Below are 20,539 nucleotides of genomic sequence, written 5' to 3'. Positions count from 1 at the left end.
GGTACAGGGGGACTGGGGTTCCGGACTGGGGGTCAGTGGGCCCGAACTGGTGGGACAGGGGGACTGGGACTCCCAACTGGGGGGACAGTGGGCCTGAACTGGGGGACAGGGGGACTGGAGCTCCCAACTGGGGGGACAGTGGGCCTGAACTGGGGGACAGGGGGGCTAGGGCTCTGGACTGGGGGCCCGGGCAGGGGGCCAGTGTGTGAGAGCTGAATGTGGAAATTTGCTTAAGAAATTCAAATTGATGTGAGGATCAGGAGAGGGAATACAGGGAGGGATGGTCACAAGGAAACCACAGCCCCATGTCTCTGAAGGCTGATTGTGTGGGGTGGATAGGGAGGGAGTAGAACGGAAATGTGATAGTATGTGAGCACTCTTTAATCCAGGGCTAAACAGCATCCTCTGCAGCCAGGAATGATAATTCCAAAAGATGTTCTGCCAACCCAGTGCCAGAGGGTTTGCAGCTGGGGGAGGAGCCTGGACAGGAAAGGGTTATGTTGAGTTGTCACAGTTTATGGTTGAAAAGGCGACATAGGGAGGATGTTCTCCTGAAACAGTGTCAGGAATTAAACCTTAAAATAAAAAGCAGGATGTTTGACCATAATAACCTTTGGATTATTGCATGCAATAATGACGTGCAAATTGCCATAGGGCTGACAGATCAGGCAACAACAAGAAAGGTTGGTGTAGGGATAGAAGGATTTATTTTCATGGAACAGTGACACCAGTTCAGGGACAGGAAGCAGCTGTATGAACGGAATGGGCTTGACTTGAATTTTAGCTGAAAGGCAGAGTATATTATGACTAGGATGAAGGGACAGAAAACCGACATATTGCAGGCAAAGTTGCTGGTAATACAAAGACAGATAGGAAAGGAAGTTGTAAGCAGGATATAAACAGCCTGCAAAGAGATCCAGATAATTCTGTCTCACTAATTTGAGTTAGTTTTTTGAAGAAGTAATGAAGTAGATTCATGAGGACGTGGTCTATGGACTTCAGTAAGGTGTTCGACAAGGTTCCTCATGGTAGACTGGTTAGCAAGGTTAGATCACACAGAATACAGGGAGAACTAGCTATTTGCATACAAAACTGGCTCAAAGGTCGAAGACAGAGCATGGTGGTGGAGGGTTGCTTTTTGGACTGGAGGCCTGTGACCAGCGGTGTGCCACAGGATTGGTGCTGGGTCCACTGCTTTTTGTCATTTATATAAATGACTTGGATGTGAACATAGAAGGTACAGTTAGTAAGTTTGCGGATAACACCAAAATTGGAGGTGCAGTGGACAGCGAAGAAGGTTACCTCGGAGTACAATAGGATCTTGATCAGATGAGCCAATGGGCTGAGGAGTGGCAGGTGGAGTTTAATTTAGATAAATGTGACGTGCTGCATTTTGGAAATGCAAATCAGGGCAGGACTGATACACTTAATGGTAAGATCCTGGGGAGTGTTGCTGAACAAAGAGACTTTGGAGTGCAGGTACATAGTTCCTTGAAGGTGATGTTGCACGTAGATAGGATAGTGAAGAAGTTGTTTGGTATGCTTGCCTTTATTGGTCAATACATTGAGTATAGGAGTTGGGAGGTCATGTTGCGGCTGTACAGGATATTGGTTCGGCCACTTTTGAAGTATTGTGTGCAATTATGGTCTCCCTGTTATAGGAAGAATGTTGTGAAACTAGAAAGGGTTCAGAAAAGATTTATGAGGACATTACCAGGGTTGGAGGGTTTGAGCTATAGGAAGAGGCTGAATAGGCTGGGGCAATTTTCCCTGGATCGTCAGAGGCTGATGGGTGACCTTATAGAGGTTTATAAAATCATGAGGTGCATGGATAGGGTAAATAGACAAGGTCTTTTCCCCGGGGTGGGGGAGTCTAAAACTAGAGGGCATAGGTTTAAGGTGAGAGGGGTAAGATATAAAAGGGACCTAAGGGGCAAATCTTCACACAGAGAGTGGTGTGTGTGGAATGACCTACCAGAGGAAGTGATGGAGGCTGGTACAATTACAACATTTAAAAGGCATCTGGTTGTTTACAGGGATATGGGCTTAATGCTGGCAAATGGGACTAGATTTATGTGGGATATCTGGTCAGCATAAATGAATTGGACTGAAGGGTCTGTTTCTGCGCTGTACATCTCTATGACTCTAAGTGAAGTGGGTTCTTACATACTCCAGGTGTGAGTGTTAGCAGGGGCACAAAATCGTCATCACTAAAATCTGTGACACAAGTTATGAACGGCACATAAAGAGCAAACCAAATACTGGACAGTTACGCTAAAGCTGTATCAAACCTCAGTTAGAATACACTTAGAATACTGTGTGACATTTTATGTAAAGGATATTGAGGCACTAGCACAGGGATGATACAAAATATGCACAGGTATGTAAATCAGGAAGGGATGAACGAGCTGTGTCTCTCTTCTCTTGAAATACGAATGCAATGCACTGATCTCATCGTAACTGACCCCTTACTCTAAATGTATTAGAGAATTAGGAAAGACAAGAAACTTTTAAGATGTGCACAAGAGAATCTTCTTAATTAATATATTTCTAGCCAACAGGTGGGGAAAGTGGTCTTGAATCTGCTCCTGGGAAAGTAGAGTGTGTTAGGAGGAGATCGTGCAGCACATTGTGACAACTGCATAATTTGGTTTAGAGTAATTACAGAAACAGACCAGAACATAGCCAAAGTAAAATTGCTCAATTGGGAAGAGTTCATTTCAGTTGTTTAAAGAAGGGACTGGAGAAAAGATGGTTCCAGAGTAAAGCAGCAATTGAGAAATGGAGGGTATTCAGCAAAGTGAGAATTAAGGTACAAGCTCGGCATAATATTTTAAAGGTAAAAGTTGGGGCACTCAAATCCATTCAGCCCTGGATGACAAAGAATATAAAAGTTAAACTAAAACAGAAAAAAAGGAGATTTATAACAAATGTTATGAGTGAGACACTGCTAATAATCAAGAAGATAGAAAGTACAGGAGTGAATTTAAAAAGCTAATGCAGGAGGCAAATAGACTACCGGTAAATGATTAGTAGGTAATATTAAACTGAACTCTGAAACATTTCACAAGCATATGAACAGTAAGCAGTTTGCTAAGGATAAAATTGGACCTGTTAAGGACCCAAAGGAAAATGTTCATGTGGAGACAAAGGAAATGGATGGTGTTAAATGAGTTAAAAGAAAAATGGATGATGTGAAAGTTACACTGAAAGAGGAAAGGAAAGTTATGGACTAGAGAATAATACTTAGAGAAAACACGCTAAAAGGATTAACAATATTGTAAGTTGTGATGTAGCCATTTGGCCTGGGTGGGATTCATGCTTACTTGCTTCAAGAAATAACAGAAGCCAATCCTGCAATCCTAACTGGAAGTTGCTAATGTTACACCACTATTAAAGAAAGGAGAGAGGGATAAGCCAGGAATTTACAGGGTAATCAAACAGCTATAGTTCCACTCACCATCCTGACTTGGAACTATATTACAGTTCTCTCCCTGTTACTGGGTCTACATCCTGCAACTCAACTTCTCAGCAAGGGCACTGTGGGTGCTCCTACACCACAGGGATTGCAGTAGTTCAAGAAGGTAGCCCACCACCAACTTCTCAAGGGCAATTAGGGGTGGGCAATAAATGTTAGCCTATCCAGTGTCATTCACATCCCACGAATGAATAAAAAAGAGTCAGCCCAATATCAGTGGTGCGCAATTGCTGGAAAGTATATCAGGATCTTTATAAAATTTCATTTGGAAACGAATGTGTTAAGCAAAGAGCGACAACCTGGATTCGATAGAACTAAACGGTGTCAGACTCAATTGGTTGAATTCTTTCACGAGATACAAAGAGTGGTCAAGGTGTTGTAGTGGATATTGTATTTGGACATTCAAAAGGTGTTCAAAAAAAGTGCTACTCATAAGCCTTACTAAGAAGGTGGAAGTTCACGGAATTAGGGGGAAGCGGCAGCATGGATACAAAATTGGCTTATTGAAAGGAAGCAGAGAGAGGTGGTGGATTATGCTTTATAGACTAGCAAGTGGTTTGTAGTGATGTTCCCCAAGGTTTAATTTTGGGTCCATCGTATTTAACTTTAAATAAACAACCTTGACTCGGGTGTTGGGAGCAGCTTTATAAAGTTAACAGCTGATATGAAATATTTCAAAGTAGTAGTTAATGATGAGAAAGTGCTGCATTCTACAGGATGATAGTCAGCCTGGTGAAGTAGGTAGATACATGGCTGATGACAATCACTGTGGAGATGTGTGAAATGATGCACATTAGAAGAATTAACCTGGAAAGACATTGTAATACAGCAGAACTATTTGGGACATGTAGATGAGCAGAGAAACCTCATGTCCATACATACAAATCCTTAAAAATGGCAGGGCAAGCTGATAATGTGGTTAAGTAGCAAGTGAGTTGCTCAGGTTTATAAATGGAAGAAGTAAATATAAAAGCAAGGAGATAACGCTAGAACTTTACAAATGGTAGGTTAGACCTCAGATGGAGAATTGTGGATAATTCTGGTCACCATACTTCAAGAAAGATGTAAAATGTAATAGAATAGATCTAGGGAGTTTTACCACAATATAACAATGAATAAGGAACTTAGCTATGAGGAGAGGTTGGAAAAGTGAGAATTATTCCCCTTAATTTAGATGAGGTGTCCAATTGAAGTTTTCAAGGTGATCATAAGAGTCATAGAGTTTTTACGTACGGCATGCAAAGAAACCCTTCGGCCCATTGTGCCCATACTGTAATCAAACATCCATCGATTTTAATCAGAGATTTTGGTACAGTAAATGAAGAGAAACAAAACTATTCACTCTGGAGAGTGGATGAATAACTGGGAACTATGGATTCAAAATCACCGATGAAGATGATGCTAGAAATCCATTGTAGTTACCTGTTTGAGCAACACGCTTGTATGTGTATGCCAGGCAGAGATGATCCTGCCACTTTCGGACGATTCGCTGTGATTCAGCGGTTAGTCCTTTAGGATTCCGCGAGAAAACAAATGAGTAACTGTCTGCGCAAGTTCCATTATCATTCAGTTTTCGACATGTATATGTGATGGCATAGTTATCGTAATCCGTGTCAATAATCCAGTGATCATCATCTGAAAGAATAAAACATGTCGCAAGGTATTTTTTACCTTAATGGTTAACAATGTAACATGGCTATTGTATTTAAAACACAGGCTGGTTATTTCAGCACTTTTACCATTAAGACCCATTCATCCTTCACTTCTGTGCCCACTAACCAAAACTCTTAATTGCTTTTTCAGTGCTCAGACCTTTGAGGTCCATGTGTGGCATTAACTTCCTTTAAAATCTGTTTCACTAAACTTTTGGTCTTCTTACTAATACTTCCTGACGTGTTTCAAATTTAAACTTTCACAAAGCACCACAGGACATTTTAGCATGTTTAAAAAAAGGTGTCATACAAATGCTGCTAGTTTCACACTGTTTGTCCAATTCTGTTACATAAATGTTGAGCTGTAAATCAGACCAGTGCTGCTAGTGGTAGGAAAGCAGGATTTTCAAAAGTGCACTGATGTGTGCTTGTTCCTGTGACACATTTACTAAGACCCACTTGCAATAGAGGAGAACCTGGACAACGTAGTTTGTCAACAAAATGAAAACCAACATTATTGAGCATATGTCTGTTAATCCCTGCTGCATCATTACTCTACCCAAGTTTATTTTGTTTTGATAGAAAGATCAGAAGGAAGAACCAAAATGATAATCGAACCATGAATGTGAAACAAGGAAATTGTACACAATTTTGGTTAACTCTATGACAAATAAGGATTCTGTTCACAGCTAAATAACTAACTGGATATAGGAAGTTGTCTTACTGAACACATAAGTTACCATTCTGCATTCTAAATGAATCTGACTGTCAAAATTATTCAGTGTGGTTTAAGACGTTTACCTTGGCATTAATGAAAATAATATACCAGGAGTACAGTAGATCTTGTTATGAAGAGAGGCTTACAGGTTGGGCATTGTGTCCTTGGACATTGCAATCAATGCAGACTTATAACTAGAATTGGTAAAGGCGAAGTGTGGTGCTGTCCCTAAAAACACTGAACAACAGATGCAAGGAAGATTGTTCATTTATAAACATAAGCCAACCAGAGTGGTTCTTTCAGACAAATAAACTGCAAGACAATAAGAATAAAAGGAAAGCAATCACTCAAGGAAAAGAATTCTCTGATCTACATGAGTATCATTTGTCAATTCATTCCCTTAGTTTTAAGTTCAATGCTTGCTAAGTATGAAGGTGGTGTGTGGTCCCTTTAATAACATGCATTCTTTATGCAACATTTAGAAGGGATTGTATAAATGTGACCAAGTTTGGTGGAATTCAAACATTGTAACCTCATGACTACTCAAGTCATTCCCTTACTCAGCATTAGGGGTAACACAGAAAAAACACTTAATCATAGAATCCCTACAGTGTGGAAACAGGCCTTTTGGCCCAACAAGTCCACACTGACCCTTGGAGCATCTCACCCAGACCCATCCTCCTATAACCCACACACCCCTGAACACTACGGGCAATTTAGCATGGCCAATCCACCTAGCCTGCACATCTTTGGACTGTGGGAGGAAACTGGAGCACCCAGAGGAAACCCACGCAGACACAGGGAGAACGTGCAAACTCCATACAGACAGTCGCCCGAGGCTGGAATCAAACCTGGGTCCCTGGCGCTGTGAGGCAGCAGGGCTAACCACTGAGTCACCGTGCCGCTTCACACAGACAATAAATCCTCGGAGAATAGAATCATAGAATGAATAAAGCCATTTGGCCCATTGCATCTGTGCTGGCAAGACAGTTTGAGAGTATGCATACCTTTGTGCTACAGGCATACTAATCTAAACTGCCTAATCTTATCTGATCTTACAAGTTAAGCAGACTCAGGCCTCATTTGTACTTGGAGGGGAGATGGCCTGGGAATACCAGCTGCAGTAGCAAAGCAAAGGCAGGGAGGTCTTGTGTTGCAGTGATAAGGTCCCTACCTCCAGACTGGAAGGTCTAGGTTCAAGTCCCAATTGCCCCACAGGTGTTTTATAACATGTCCAAACAGGCTGATTAGAAAGTATCTTAGCATTCTTTGTTTTAACAATAGAGACTTGAGTAGGAAAACAAGGAGGTTATGCAAAACCTGTACAACAACTGGAGTATTAAATCAAGTTCTGGGTACCATACATTAGGCAGACCTGAGTGTGGAGAATACAAAATCTTGAGGATCGTCCCAGGGATGAGGAATTTCCGTATGTGGAAAGACTGGAGAAGTTGGCAAGAGAGGAGATTGATAGAGATATTCAAAATCGTGAAGGGTCTGGACAGAGTCAATACTGTGTGGAGCTGGAGGAACAGGTCAGGCAGCATCGGAGGAGCAGGAAAGTTGACATTTCCGGTTTACACCCGTCATCTGTCCTGTTCCTCTTTGAGACCTGTTGCACATGTTAACTAGCCAAGGAAAAGCAAAGGAAGATAAACCTTCTCACACAGTGAGGGGTTAGAATGAATGCATGGTCTGACTGTTTGGCAGCAGCAGGGTGAATTCAGGCTTTCAAACAGAATTGAATTGCTAGCAGTATGGTATCTCAGTGTCTAGCAGTGCAGCCTCACTGCACCAGGGACCTGTGTTCAATTCCACCCTTGGGTGTCTGTCTTTGTGGAGTTTGCATATTCTCCCCATGTCTCTGTGGGTTTCCTCCGGGTGTTCCAGTTTCCTCCCACAGTCCAGTGATGTGCAGGTTAGGGTGGATTGGCCATGCTAAGTTGTCCTGGGGTGTGTAGGTTAGGGTGGATTGGCCATGCTAAGAGATAGTAAGAACTGCCAATGCTGGAGTCTGAGATAACACAGTGTGGAGCTGGAGGAACACAGCAGGCCAGGCAGCATCAGAGGAACAGGAAACTGACGTTTCGGGTTGGGACCCTTCTTCAGAAATGGGGGAGGGGGAGGGCAAGGGGGCTCTGAAATAAATAGAGAGAGGGGGGCGGTGATAGCAGGTAGATAATGGAACAGATAGGTGGGAGAGAAGACGGACAGGTCAAGGAGGCGGGGATGAAGCTAGTAAAGGAGAGTGTAGCTAGGTGGTGGTGGTCTATTGTATCTGCTGTTCTCAATGTGGCCTCTTCTACATCGGTGAGACCAAACGGAGGCTCGGAGACCGCTTTGTAGAGCACCTGCACTTGGTTCGCGACAAACGACAACACCTCCCAGTTGCGAACCACTTCAAATCCCCCTCCCATTCCCTGGACAACATGTCCATCCTCGGCCTCCTCCAATGTCACAACGATGCCACCTGGAAACTGGAGGAACAGCACCTCATATTCCGCCTTGGAAGCCTACAACCTAATGGTCTCAATGTGGACTTTACTAGCTTCAAAATCTCCCCACCGACCCCCCCCCGCCTCATCCCAAGACCAGCCCCCACTCTCATCCCCGCCTCATTGACCTGTCTTCCCTCCCATCTATCCGCTCCTCCCACCTCACTGACCAATCCCCATCACCACCTAGCTACACTCACCTTTACTAACTTCATCCCCACCTCCTCGACCTGTCCGTCTTCTCTCCCATCTATACGCTCCACTATCCACCTTCTATCACCGCCCCCCCCATTTATTTCAGAGTCCCCTTCCCCTCCCCCATTTCTGAAGAAGGATCCCGACCTGAAACGTCAGCTTTCCTGCTCCTCTGATGCTGCCTGACCTGCTGTGTTCCTCCAGTTCCACACTGTGTTATCTTGGCCATGCTAAGTTGTCCTGAGGTGTGCAGGTTAGGGTGGATTAGCCATGACAAATGCAGAGTTATAGGTTGGTCTGGGTGGGATGCTCTCTGGAGGGTTGGTGGGGACCCAATAGGCTGAATGACCTGCTCCCACACTATTGGGATTCTATGATTAAAGGAAATATATAAAGTGAAAAGGCACTGGGTGAATTGCTCTTTCAGAGGGCCAACAGCGGCAGGATGGGCCGAATGTACACCGAGATCGTTTAAAATGAACGACTAGAAATGCATTAACAAAATACTGAGAGCATGGATTGCCAAGTCGCCGGTAGGTTAGGTCTGGTCAGGGATTCCGAATGGTTGCTGGAAGGCAGGTTGACTTTTACAGTGTTCCAGAGCATGGCCCTCCTGTACTAACTGGGTACTCACTGCCTTTCTGCAGATGCTCGGCTGCCCCCCAGTATTTCAGTTTGAACTTGGCGGGGTTCTCAGTATTGTTGAATGTTCCCATCATTTCAGCGCACACGATCCATTCCCTGCAGCAATACAAGACAGACAAGAGTTAGAGCTGGGACAGGGCATCTGGGGGAATGTTGGAGACCGGCGCTGCTGGCTCCTGCTGTGCTTACGGTAGTAAAGTGACCAGGCCAGTCGCTTTGGCTGTCATCGTCTCGTTTTCAATCTTGAACTCGGCGTGAATGTTACTCTCTAGGAAAATGCCCACGGGGTCCTTCTTTGCGAAAGCGTGCCATTTGCCCGCATACTGGAAGAGAGAAGGGCGGACGGTCAGGGGAGGTAAACATCTCCTTCTCCTTCCCCCTGCACCCCAAAACACCAGAGGCATCAGCTTACCCGCGTCTTGTTGAAGTTTTCTTTCACATGGAAGTTGCTCACCACGCAGTCGGACTTTGCAAAGCAACTGGAGATGGAAACCATGAGCGGCAGCAGCCCCAAGACCCTGCAGTGTCCCATCGTCCTTCAGATTCTCTACCACAAAGCAGACACAGATTGATCTGCTAAAGGCAAGCCCTCCTGGACACTGAATGCAACTGGGTTCAACAGTGGACACTGACAGCCCGAAATACCAAATGTCCTTACCTTTCACAGCGTGTGGTACAAACCTCAAATCACTCGGATTCAAAATAGGAATTTACTTTTAATACAATTAATAGAAATCTTTAGGCAACTCCTCTGAACAGTTAGTTGCCTCGACGCACCTATATATGTTTCACCACCCCCAGCCTCCCATCTGTCTTTCGTAATCTACCCCACCTCCCCCTCCCCCACCGAGAAAAGCTTTGGAATGTAAATCATTGACAGAGACCCTCGTCTCATGCAGTTACATAACTGCATGATGGATAGCCTATCCAGAACCAGCTCATCCGCCACATACAACATTCTGCTGATATTGTGTTTTGCATTCGTTTAATTCCATGAGCAACAGTGATGCTGAGCAAAGTTCTGTTCCCCAGATATTGCGGGAACAGCCATCAACAGAAGGAATGGGGAGGTGTCTGTTTCTGCACAGAACACAGATCCTGCCCAAATGTTTGGATGGTTCTGATAGTTGCTTGCATTACATTTTTCCTTGTGTAATCTCTGTTCCTGTGCCCAACTCGCTATCCCACAAATAACTGGCACCAATGTTGACAGTTTTTGGCTGTGCAGGAATCACAGACGTTTGTGAGACTGGTTGGAAACTGGGTCAGTGCCATATACTGCACTTTGTTTATTGCACTTTGTACCAATGGAATATATTTGTTAAAGCGATGTTATCTGCACTCTGATTTCAGTTTGTGCAAGTAACCGTACTCTGGAACAAAAGGTTTATCAAGTTCAATGTGTCTCTGAGTTTATTTCTAAATCTTCTTTAGTTGATTTATTAAATAAGGGGAAACATTGGTGTAGTGGCAATATCAGTAGACCAGCTGCCCAGACAATGCTCCAAACACAAGGGTTCAAATCCCACTGCAGCAAACTGGTGAAACTTAAGGTTCCTTTAAACAAAAGTTGTAATAACCATGAAGCAACTGTAAACATTCACTCAGTTTGCTGACACATTTCAGGGAAGGAAATCTGCCATCCTTATTTCATCTGGTTTAGATTTGACTCCAGACCCACAGCAGTGTGGTTTACTCTGAAACAGCCAAGCAAACTGTGCAGTTCAAAAGAAAATTCATGATGGACAACAAATGCCTGATTTACCAGTGTTGCCCACATCTCATGAAAGAATAAATTAAATGGGATATCCATCATAAAATTATATAACTCCAGATTTCAAAGAAGTACAATGTTTTGCTTTTATATAACTGAACTTTGTTTATTATTTTTCCTAGGCCAGAAGACACTTTTACATAATAGGAAAGTAAATGTTTTTTACCATTGCTGGTGTAGAAATCCACAACAAACAAGGGCAGCTTGAAGAAATAATTTTGCTTCATGCCTTAGCAGTATAACAACTCCCTGGGTAAATTGTGGTTATACTTGTTTGTATTTTCTCCCTCTGTCCATTCAGCCAAATGGGTGGAGCTTGTCTTGAACTACAGCACCCAGCAGTCCTTGAGAACTTTGGCTGATAACTGCTCTTCAGATCCTAGTGAAGCATTGACTTCTCTCATCATGTATGTCTGATCATGTGACATTGCCTAATGCTATCCGATGCCATGAAAAGGGGACCTATATTAGGACTGGGTGCAGGATTGGGTTATGAATTGCTCAAAATTGTGCGTGTTAATATTATGCTGCCACTAAACAACACTACCCTCGCATGGCTTTGATTGATCCTAACTTTGGCATATCCACCAGTCCGCAAATTTGAAAAGCATGGACTGATGAGGGATAGTCAACATGGCTTTGTACATAGGAAATGATGTCTCATTAACTTGATTGAGCTTTTTTTTGAAGTGGTGACAAGGAAGATTGATGAAAGCAGAGTGATAGATGTTGTCAATGTGGACTTCCTCGAAGTGTTCAACAAGGTTCCATGTGGTAGACTGGTTAGTAAGTTTAGATCACATAGGATCAAGGGGAGATAGCCATTTGGATGAAAAATTGGCTTGAAAGTAGGAGACAGAGGGCGTGGTGGAGGGTTGTTTTCCCTTTAGAAGGCAGTGTATTGGGAGTCTGCACTCTGCTGCTGCTGTAATTGGGATTTGGGGGGTGAAGTGCCACCACCTGTTGCAACTGAGAGTAGCTGGAGCTGATTAAGGCCTAGAGCCTGGGGCCTCAGGTGTTGCAGCCTGCCTGCCTGCCTGGAGGCACTTGTACCTGGGATTCTTTGTTCCTGCTGCTGCCTTTGGAAGCCTGGAGGCCTGCATTCCTTCTCAGTGTGTTGAAGACTGCCATAATAACACCTGCTGTGCTGGGAGAAGCTACTGCAGTTTGGGGCCTTGGGTCTTGGCTAGTGCAGCCTGCCTGCCTGGAAGGATACGCACCTGGGACTGGCCGCTGCTCCTCTGGGCAGTCTGGTGGCCTGTATTTCTACCTAGCCAGTGGGCTTGAAGTGTTGGTTCTTGAAACCTGGGCTTTTCCATTTTTGTCTGCTGCTGGGGAGGCGTGTTCTTGGAGCCTGCACTTTTTTTCTTTAGTTAGGGGACTTGGGCCTGAACATTAACAGCTTGGGGCCTGAACACTTGTAAGTGACCTAATTCTGGAGATTGGGGCCTGGGACTGTGAGGAGCCTGGGCTCGCTTCCCAGTTACTACTTCTGGCCTGTGGCCTATACCATCTGCCAGTGACTTGGGTTTGGGGAAGCGTTGTTTGGGATGTGTGGGTTGGGACATAGCAGCCTAAGGGATTGTGCTGAACGAGACGTTATCAGGTTCTCTTTCTGTGATTTGTGTGAGGGCAGGTGATGGTCCTGGTTTGTGTTTTGGGGGGGAGGGGCAGTAGTGACCATGGGGTGCTCTAAAATAACAGTGGGGGGAGGGGCAATAGCGACCGTGGGGTGCTCTAAAATAACAGTCGGGGTGGGGTCCTGTTGTTCCTACGCAGGAGTGGTTGCATCCTCTGTGTCCCCCACCACCCTGGGGGCCTCATTGCCCTTCACTTATTTAGCAAAACAACTCGGTCTGAAATGTTACATTTGCCCTGACATGACCATTGTGCAGTAGTCAGTGTCCCCACTATTGTCGTTGTGAAGATATAAGGTCAGACGGTGTTATTCCTGAAGACTGAGCAAGCGGTGCACCTCGCCCTGGAGAAGGGGCCTACTGTCGGTGAGGAGGTTTATTTTGCCTGTTGACCCTCTGGAAGTAGCTTGTCAGAAAGTAATTTTATCAAACGTCCTGCCCTTTGCTCCATCTGAGCTCCTTCTCCCCAACCTCTGCCAGCTCGGGGAGGTGTGGTTGGGTGTGGTGCCGCTACTGCTGGGTCTGAAGGAGGTCCACATGAGACGCGTCTACACTTCCTGGCAACAGGAGGTTTTTGCCTGCCTGGCCCTGGAAGGTGGTCATGGAGGGCACCTTCACAGTTGTGTACGGGAAGTGCTGCATACTGGGTGGGTGCTCCGGTCGGCGGAGGGCGTGCAGTGTCATACCCGCAAGGAGGTGTGGCACTTCCGAAGGAACTGCCCTTCCTCGAAGGCCGCTGCCAACACCTGAGCGGCTACAGCTGGCATTGTCTCCCCCCCCCCCCCCACCCCCAACCTCGGTCCCTGCAGGGGGGAGCTACTTTGCTCACAGACACCAGTGGGGGAGTTGAGGGGGGGAGATGGGTGGAGAGCGTCTGCAGGGGAGGAAAGCCCAGAGGAAGACTAAGCATTTGTGGGTGGCCTCCCAAAAGGATTCCCTGGGTGACCCTGACACCATCAGCCCCCAGCCCACGGAGGGATCCCTCAGAAAGAATAGCGGTCCCAGGCCCATCAGGAAACCATGGGTTTTGGAGCCCAGCCCATCGATGATTAAAGTATGAGTGAGCAGGTGGTACCCCAAAGTTTCCCCTGGCCCTCTGTGTGCCCCGAAACCTGTGAGGGACAAGGAAAAAGGGAGGACATTTGATGTTGGGGTGGGGGTGGCATCAGGACAGAGGGGAGATGGAGATAACACAGCAGGCCAGGCAGCAACAGAGGAACAGGAAGGTTGACGTTTTGGGTCGGGACACTGTGTTATCTCTGAGTCCAGCATCAGCAGTTCTTACTATCTCTGAGTGGAGAGATGGAGGTGTCTCTTGTTCCCCCATCCTCCCCAAAAAAGGAGCCATTCATCAGGGTCGGAGGGACGGGGGAAGTCTGGTACTAACAACACCTTCCCCTGGGATGACGAAGTAGTGTCCCCTGGAAACCCCTCTCCTTCCTCGCTAGGTCAGAAATCACATGACACCAGGTTATGGTCCAACAGGCTTGTTTGAAAACACAAGCTTTCAGAGCCTTGGTCCTTCTTCAGGTGTTAGCGAGAGAGGTAGTATCAGACACAGAATTTATAAGTAAAAGATCAAAGGGTCACACCACTGAAGAGGATGTATTAAACAAACCTAAGACGCTATTAAATCTTTAATCAGTTAGAAGGTTGTAATTGATTAATATGTATATATAAATGCCCCGAATTCCTTTCAAGTCACAGTCCTGAGAGAACTAAAAGGTTTTATCAGTGTAAAGAAGAGGTGACATTTTAGGTCAGACAATGCATGTTAGATGTGAGGCCTTGTTTAGAATCGTTTGTGTTTTGCTTTCGAGTCAGACTGGTTTTATTTCTAAAGTAGGAATTTATAAAACGCCACATTGACTGTCTATAAATTGTCTGCTTTTTGAACAAAATAGAATATATCTGCAAATCCTCACTAGGGGAGGGGTCATGAACCTGCCCCTGCAGTCCACCGCAACTGGGCCAGGCACCTCAAGGGGGCATAACTGCTGAGGTCTTGCCCACGGCACAAGAACTGGAGGGCCTCGAGATGCTACCTGCGCTGACTGGGGACTGCGGTGGGAATAAGGCACCCTGGATGGAGGAGTAGACCTTCTTGCTCCCTCCCAAGACTTTATGTCGGACACCTCCGCCATTACTCGGGATCTTATCCCAGACATTTTAGTCAACGTTTTAGGAGAGTCTGGCATAATCTGAGACTTGGAGTTGTCTGTAAAGGATCCTCCTGCTGGAGGTAGGGTTGAGGCAGGGGTGTGTCCAATCGGTGACCCCGGACTACACCCTGCATTCGATGCGGGGGAGGGGTCAGGGTCAGGGGTGACTAAGCTTCAGTCGTGAGCAGCACTGAGTTAGACAAGGCGGAAGGCAACTTGGTTCGTGGACAAGGTCCCCCTCATTCCCATTGGACAACTCCAGGACTTCTGCCAAGCAGTACCTGGTCACTGAGACAGAGTCTGGTTGGCGACAGACTGGTGAAATTCTCTACCACTTCTGGTCATGTCTGCCCAGCAGCTATTGGTGTCCCTGGGAATGGACAAGAACAGGAAGCAGTGGTGCCACGGATTCTTTTTTCAGCGTCCTCCCCGAGTGGATGGGAAAAAGAGACCCCCACCTGCTCAGGAAGTTGGGTTTCAATGCCTTCACTGGTGATGGTGGCACATATTGCTGCCATGAAGACATCCATAGCTAACCTCAACGTCAACATCAATGGCAGTGGGAAGGCCCAAGCACAGATTTTGTATCCCCTCGCTCCTGAAGGAATGAAAGTACACAGTGAGCCTCCTGCGAGAAACGCATAGTGTTTCAGGGGACGAAGCTATATGGCTCCTGGAGTGGTGGGAAGGGACTTCATGAGTTATCTCGCCCCCAGCTCAGGCAGAGCGACTATCCTGTTGGCCCCTTTTATTCAGCCGGAGGTCTTGAGGGTCAAGGAGCATGTGCCAGGCTGTCTGCTCCTGCTCATGGTTTGTTTAAGAGGCATGGCGTTTCACTTTGTGAACATATATGTGCCTTGGATGGGACCTGAGTAGACATGCTTCTTCTGGGAAGTGTCTACTCTTCTCAGTGGTGAGGACAAACTTGTCCTTCTTTGGGGGAGATTTCAGTTGTACCTTTGAAAGATGGGACCATGGCATTAGTCAGAAGAGCTCAGCATTGGTGGGGACCTTGAGGGACTTGGTTAAGACCTTTGACTTGGTAGACGTCCTGCAAAATCTCTAGCTCGATTCCGCTGCCATTGCCTTTGTGAAGCCTGGGGTCGGACCTTCCAGAATTGACCGCCTCTATGTTTCCAGGGTACACGCCACCTGTGTTCTGAAGGCCTCCGCGTGGCAGGTGCCATTCTCCGGTGTGGACGAAGCTCGTTCTGTTCAGCGCCAGGGGAGAGCAGCGTACTGGCACTGTAATAACCCGCTGCTGGAGGACAAGCGGTGCGGTGACTCATATCATCACTTCTCAACTGGCTGGAGAAGCAAGCCGGGGGTGGAGGGGGGGGCCTACCCCTCCTTGAGGCTAAGGTGGGATGTGGGCAAAATGCACGTCCGTGTCTTCTGTCAGCAGTACTTATGGGGCTCGACAAAGTTGCGGAAATCCAGAATCAAGGGGTTGGAGAAGGAGGTGCTCAAGCTGGAGTCATGTCTCGATGCAGACCCTGCCCTGCAGGGGGCATACAAACAGAAGAAGGCTGTGGTCTGGGATCTGCATCTCGTTGGGTCCCGGGCTGTGTATACGAGATGGCGGGTCCGGTTCCTTTGGGATCTCAACAGCAGCACCCCCTTTCATCTACTCACTGCAAAAAAGGCACCAGGCCCCCGCCAGCAACTCCTTCGCTGCTAGCCAATGACAGATCCCTCGCCTCGGATCCAGGTGGTATCAGGGTCCAAGTGAGGGACTGTTACAGATCTTCTCTCCAGATCTGTCCGGTGAGGAAGCTTGCAAAGTTTTGTGAGAGGACCTGCCACTGGCCAGCCCTGAGGGTGCTGAGAGTCTTGATGCCCCCCCTGAGCTTGAAGGAGCTGACTGGTGCCCTTGACCATCTTTCCAGGGGCAAGTCCCCAGGCCTGGATGGGGCAATTCTGGGTATCCTGCTTAAGGAGGGTGGTCAGGTGCTAGTGTGCGTTTGCACCCAGGTGGCAACTTCCTGCCTTCAGACCCTGCAGTGAACCCTTTCACATCGAGTCTCCTCCAAGGCAGTGTGCCCCGACAATGTAATTCTTCTGTCAGGTGCGCGGCTTCCATTATGATTCTCCGTTCCTGTTTGTGGGATGGTCCCGGCCTCAGGCCTTTTGCCTGTCTTCCTTCTGGATCTGATCACAGTCTGCGACATGGTCGGCTCGCACCGGAGCTCTTCCCCAACACCCCCCCTCCACCTATGGGAGTGGTGGCTCTTATCAGGGAGCTGCTGATCAGGAAGAGGTTCCTCCTAGAGAGCAGTTTGCACAGGAGAGAGAGCTCGGGATGCACGGGGACATGCTGGGTGGCAGAGGAGGGGGCTGGGTAACACCAGCACAGTTGGTCCACCTCTGGTTCATGGCCCGAGCCAACCGGAGTCTGATGGACGAGGCACTCCGCCCCGACATCACCTCGTGTGCACTCAAGGTGGCTCAGGCATGTGGTGGGTTTCTGGATGGACTGATCCCTGCCCATCCTGGCCTCGTGCCTCAGACCCACAGTCCGGGCCATCTTGGGGACATCCTCCCGGTGCCCTTTCAAACAGCATGGAGGCGCTGTTTGTACGGGTGGATTGTTGCACACTCTCCACTGCCGTGTCTTCACCCACCTCCCGGTCATGCCTTAGCATGAGGTTTCGCCCTCTGGTGGCGGAGATCCACAGTGGAGGGCCCTCTACGAAGGGGTCCTCCTCTCTTACCTCAGGGATCTGGGGTGGAGAGCGCTGCACGCGGTGGTCCCATGCAACCAGTGATTGAGCAAGTTTACCGCGTGTTAGTCCATGTGCATGTTCTGTGGCCTGGAGCAGACAGTGTTTCACGCTCTACTGAGTGCATTCGTCCACAGTCCCTTTTTTAGTTTTTTTTGAATGGACTGCAGTTAAAATTTTGCTTGCTCTTCAGCCCCGCACCCCTGATCTATGGGAGGGGTGGACAAGACTACAAACCTTCACGTGGCTTTGCTCCTGGGTCTAGCTAAGATGGCCATCAACAGGTCCAGGCAACAGGCAGAAGAGAGGCTTGTTGGTCCTTACTGTCTGCCCCTCTTTCACAGTTATGTCCACCCTCAGGGATCCCTGGAGAGGGAGCACATGGTGCTCACTTGCATAGTTGAGACCTTTTGAGACTGCTGGGTGCCATGGGGCTGGAGTGCATTATCAACCTGGATAATGATATTCTCACTTAGTTCGTTGTTTCTGTAGTATAAGTTTCCATTTTGCCTTTTGAGTTTGTGTTTGTTTGCGGTTTGGTGTCCTGCAAAGAAGGCTGTTTTATTTTCCCTTTGTTCCGATTTTGGACCCCTTGTAAGAGCTAACAGCAGAATGTCAGTGTCTCTAATGCATTTGAGGATTGGTGTGAGGGGAATTTTTATCTGTAGTTGAAATGAGCTGTGGAACTTCCTCTGGATTTTGAACCATTGGTTGTCCTTGTCCTAGGAGAGTTCAATGAGGACAGAGCAGAGGGATTTATTTATTTTGTTGTTTATTTGTTTGTTTATTTATTTGATTTCTTTTGATTTTGCTTGAGTTTATTTTTATTCTGGCCCCTTGTGGTCGCTGCCCATAAGAGGATGGTAGGGACAATGTCGAGGGAGAGCCATTTTTTATTTGTTTTTGTTTTTCCCCAGAGTAATAGGGTTTTGATTTTTGTTCAACAAAGTCAAGGCAGCTTTATTTTCTGTTCTGAAAGAACAGAATGTGGCTTTGCTCTGTGTTTCTCCCAGTGCTGTTTCTGTCCTGGGAGTGTCTAATGGGGGCTGGTCAAGGGCTCCTGGTTTTTGCTGTTTACACCTTTTCGTTTACAAGAGTGGAGGGTTGTTTTTCAGGACTCTTGGCCTGTGACCAATGATGTGCCTCAAGGATCGGTGCTGGATTCTCTGCATTTTGTCATTTATATAAATGATTTGGATGTGAATGCAGGAGGCGTGGTTAGTAAATTTGCAGATGATAACTAAAATAGGTGATGCCATGGACAGTGAAGATGAGTATCTCAGAGTACAACAGGACCTTGATTAGATGGGCCAACAGGCCAAGGAGTGGCAAATGGAGTTTAATTTTGATAAATATGAGGTGTTACATTTTGGTAAGACAAACCAGGGCAGGACTTATACAGTTAGTGGTAGGGCCCTGGGGAGCTTTACCGAGCAAAGAGACCTTGAGGTGCAGGTGCATAGTTCAATGAAAGTGTAGTCACAGATAGATAAGGTGGTGAAGAAGGTATTTGACACACTTGCTTTCATTGGTCAGTGCATTGAGTAAAGGAGTTGGGATGTTATGTTGTGGCTGTACAGGACATTGGTTAGAATATTCTGTATAATTCTGGTTGCCCTTCTATAAGAAGGATGTTGTTAAATTTGAGAGTGTGTAGAAATGATTTACAAGGATGCTGCTGGAACTGGAGGGTTTGAGTTATAGGGAGAGGCTGGATAGGCGGGGGCTTTTTACCCTGGAGTGTAGGAGGCTGAGGGGTGACCTTACAGAGGTTTATAAAATCACAAGGGGCATAGATAGTGTGAAGAGCCAAGGTCTTTTTCTCCAGAGTGGGGGAGTCCAATACTAGAGGGCACAGGTTCAAGGTGAGAGGGGAAAGATTTAAAAAGGACCTGGGGGTAATTTTTTCACACAGAGGGTAGTATGTGTATGGAACAAGCTGCCAGAGGAAGTGATGGAGGCGGGTCCAATTTCAACACTTAAAAAAAACATCTGGATCGGTACATGAATCAGAACTGTTTGGAGGGATATGGGCCAAGTGCTGACAAATGGGACTAGGTCAGTTTGGGATGACTGGCCAGCGTGGACACGTTGGACTAAAGTGTATGTTTCCATTCTCTATAACTCTATGACGCTCCAGGCACTTTGGATTAAGCAGCTCTGGCTACTTGTCTATCCCCACCCCCCAATCCTAATGCCCTTTCCCCATCTTTGGTGACTGTGGCTTCAGCCATCTATAATTCTCTCCCTCAATAGCTCCATCTCTCCAACGCTCTCATCTCCCTTAAAACACCACTCTGAAACCTACTTATTTGGCCACTTTCATAGTCATCTGCTTAGTCATCTTTTTAGGCACCTTAATATTTCCTTCCTCATTCAGTGTCAACTTTTGGCTCGTTTTGCTTGTGACATCCTTATTTTAAAAGCGCAGTGTAAACACAGTTTGGTTTTGTTTACTGGAGATCGTGACAACTGGAAAGACAAACAAAGTATAGAAACTAGCCTTCCAGGCCCAGTTGCCAATTTAAAAAAATAACTAACTTAAAATAAAAGCAAAATAAAGGAATCAAAGCTGCTCTCACTACTCCAGATGTGGTCTCACCAGCACCTTGTACAGATGCAGTAAGACTTCCCTACTCTTATTTCAACGGGGTTGGAGCATAAGCGTCAACTTTCCTTTCCATTAGCCCTCCTGATTACCTGCTGTACCTGCGCCAGCTTTCTATGCTTGGTGCACAAGTACCACCAAATCACTTTGTGCTGCAGCTTTCTTTTCCCATTTAAATAATACTGTTCCTTTGTTCTCTCCTCCAAAATGAACATCGTATTTTCCCACATTAAACTCCATTTGCCAACTTTTTGCCCACTTACCTAACCTATCAACTATTGTTATCTCTCTTGCAACCTGTCTTTCCACCTACTTTTGTGTCTTTGGCAAATTTGACTGCGGTACATTCACTTCCTTCCTCCAAGTCATTGATATGTAATGTAAACTGTTGCAGTTCCAGCACTGATCCCTGTGGAACATCATTGGTTACAGGTTGTCAACAGCAACACTGC

Source organism: Rhincodon typus, chromosome 20 (assembly GCF_021869965.1).
Source record: "Rhincodon typus isolate 14 chromosome 20, sRhiTyp1.1, whole genome shotgun sequence".
NCBI classification, from domain to species: domain Eukaryota; kingdom Metazoa; phylum Chordata; class Chondrichthyes; order Orectolobiformes; family Rhincodontidae; genus Rhincodon; species Rhincodon typus.
The sequence above is the reverse complement of the archived record's forward strand: the minus strand, read 5'-3'. Positions refer to the sequence as shown.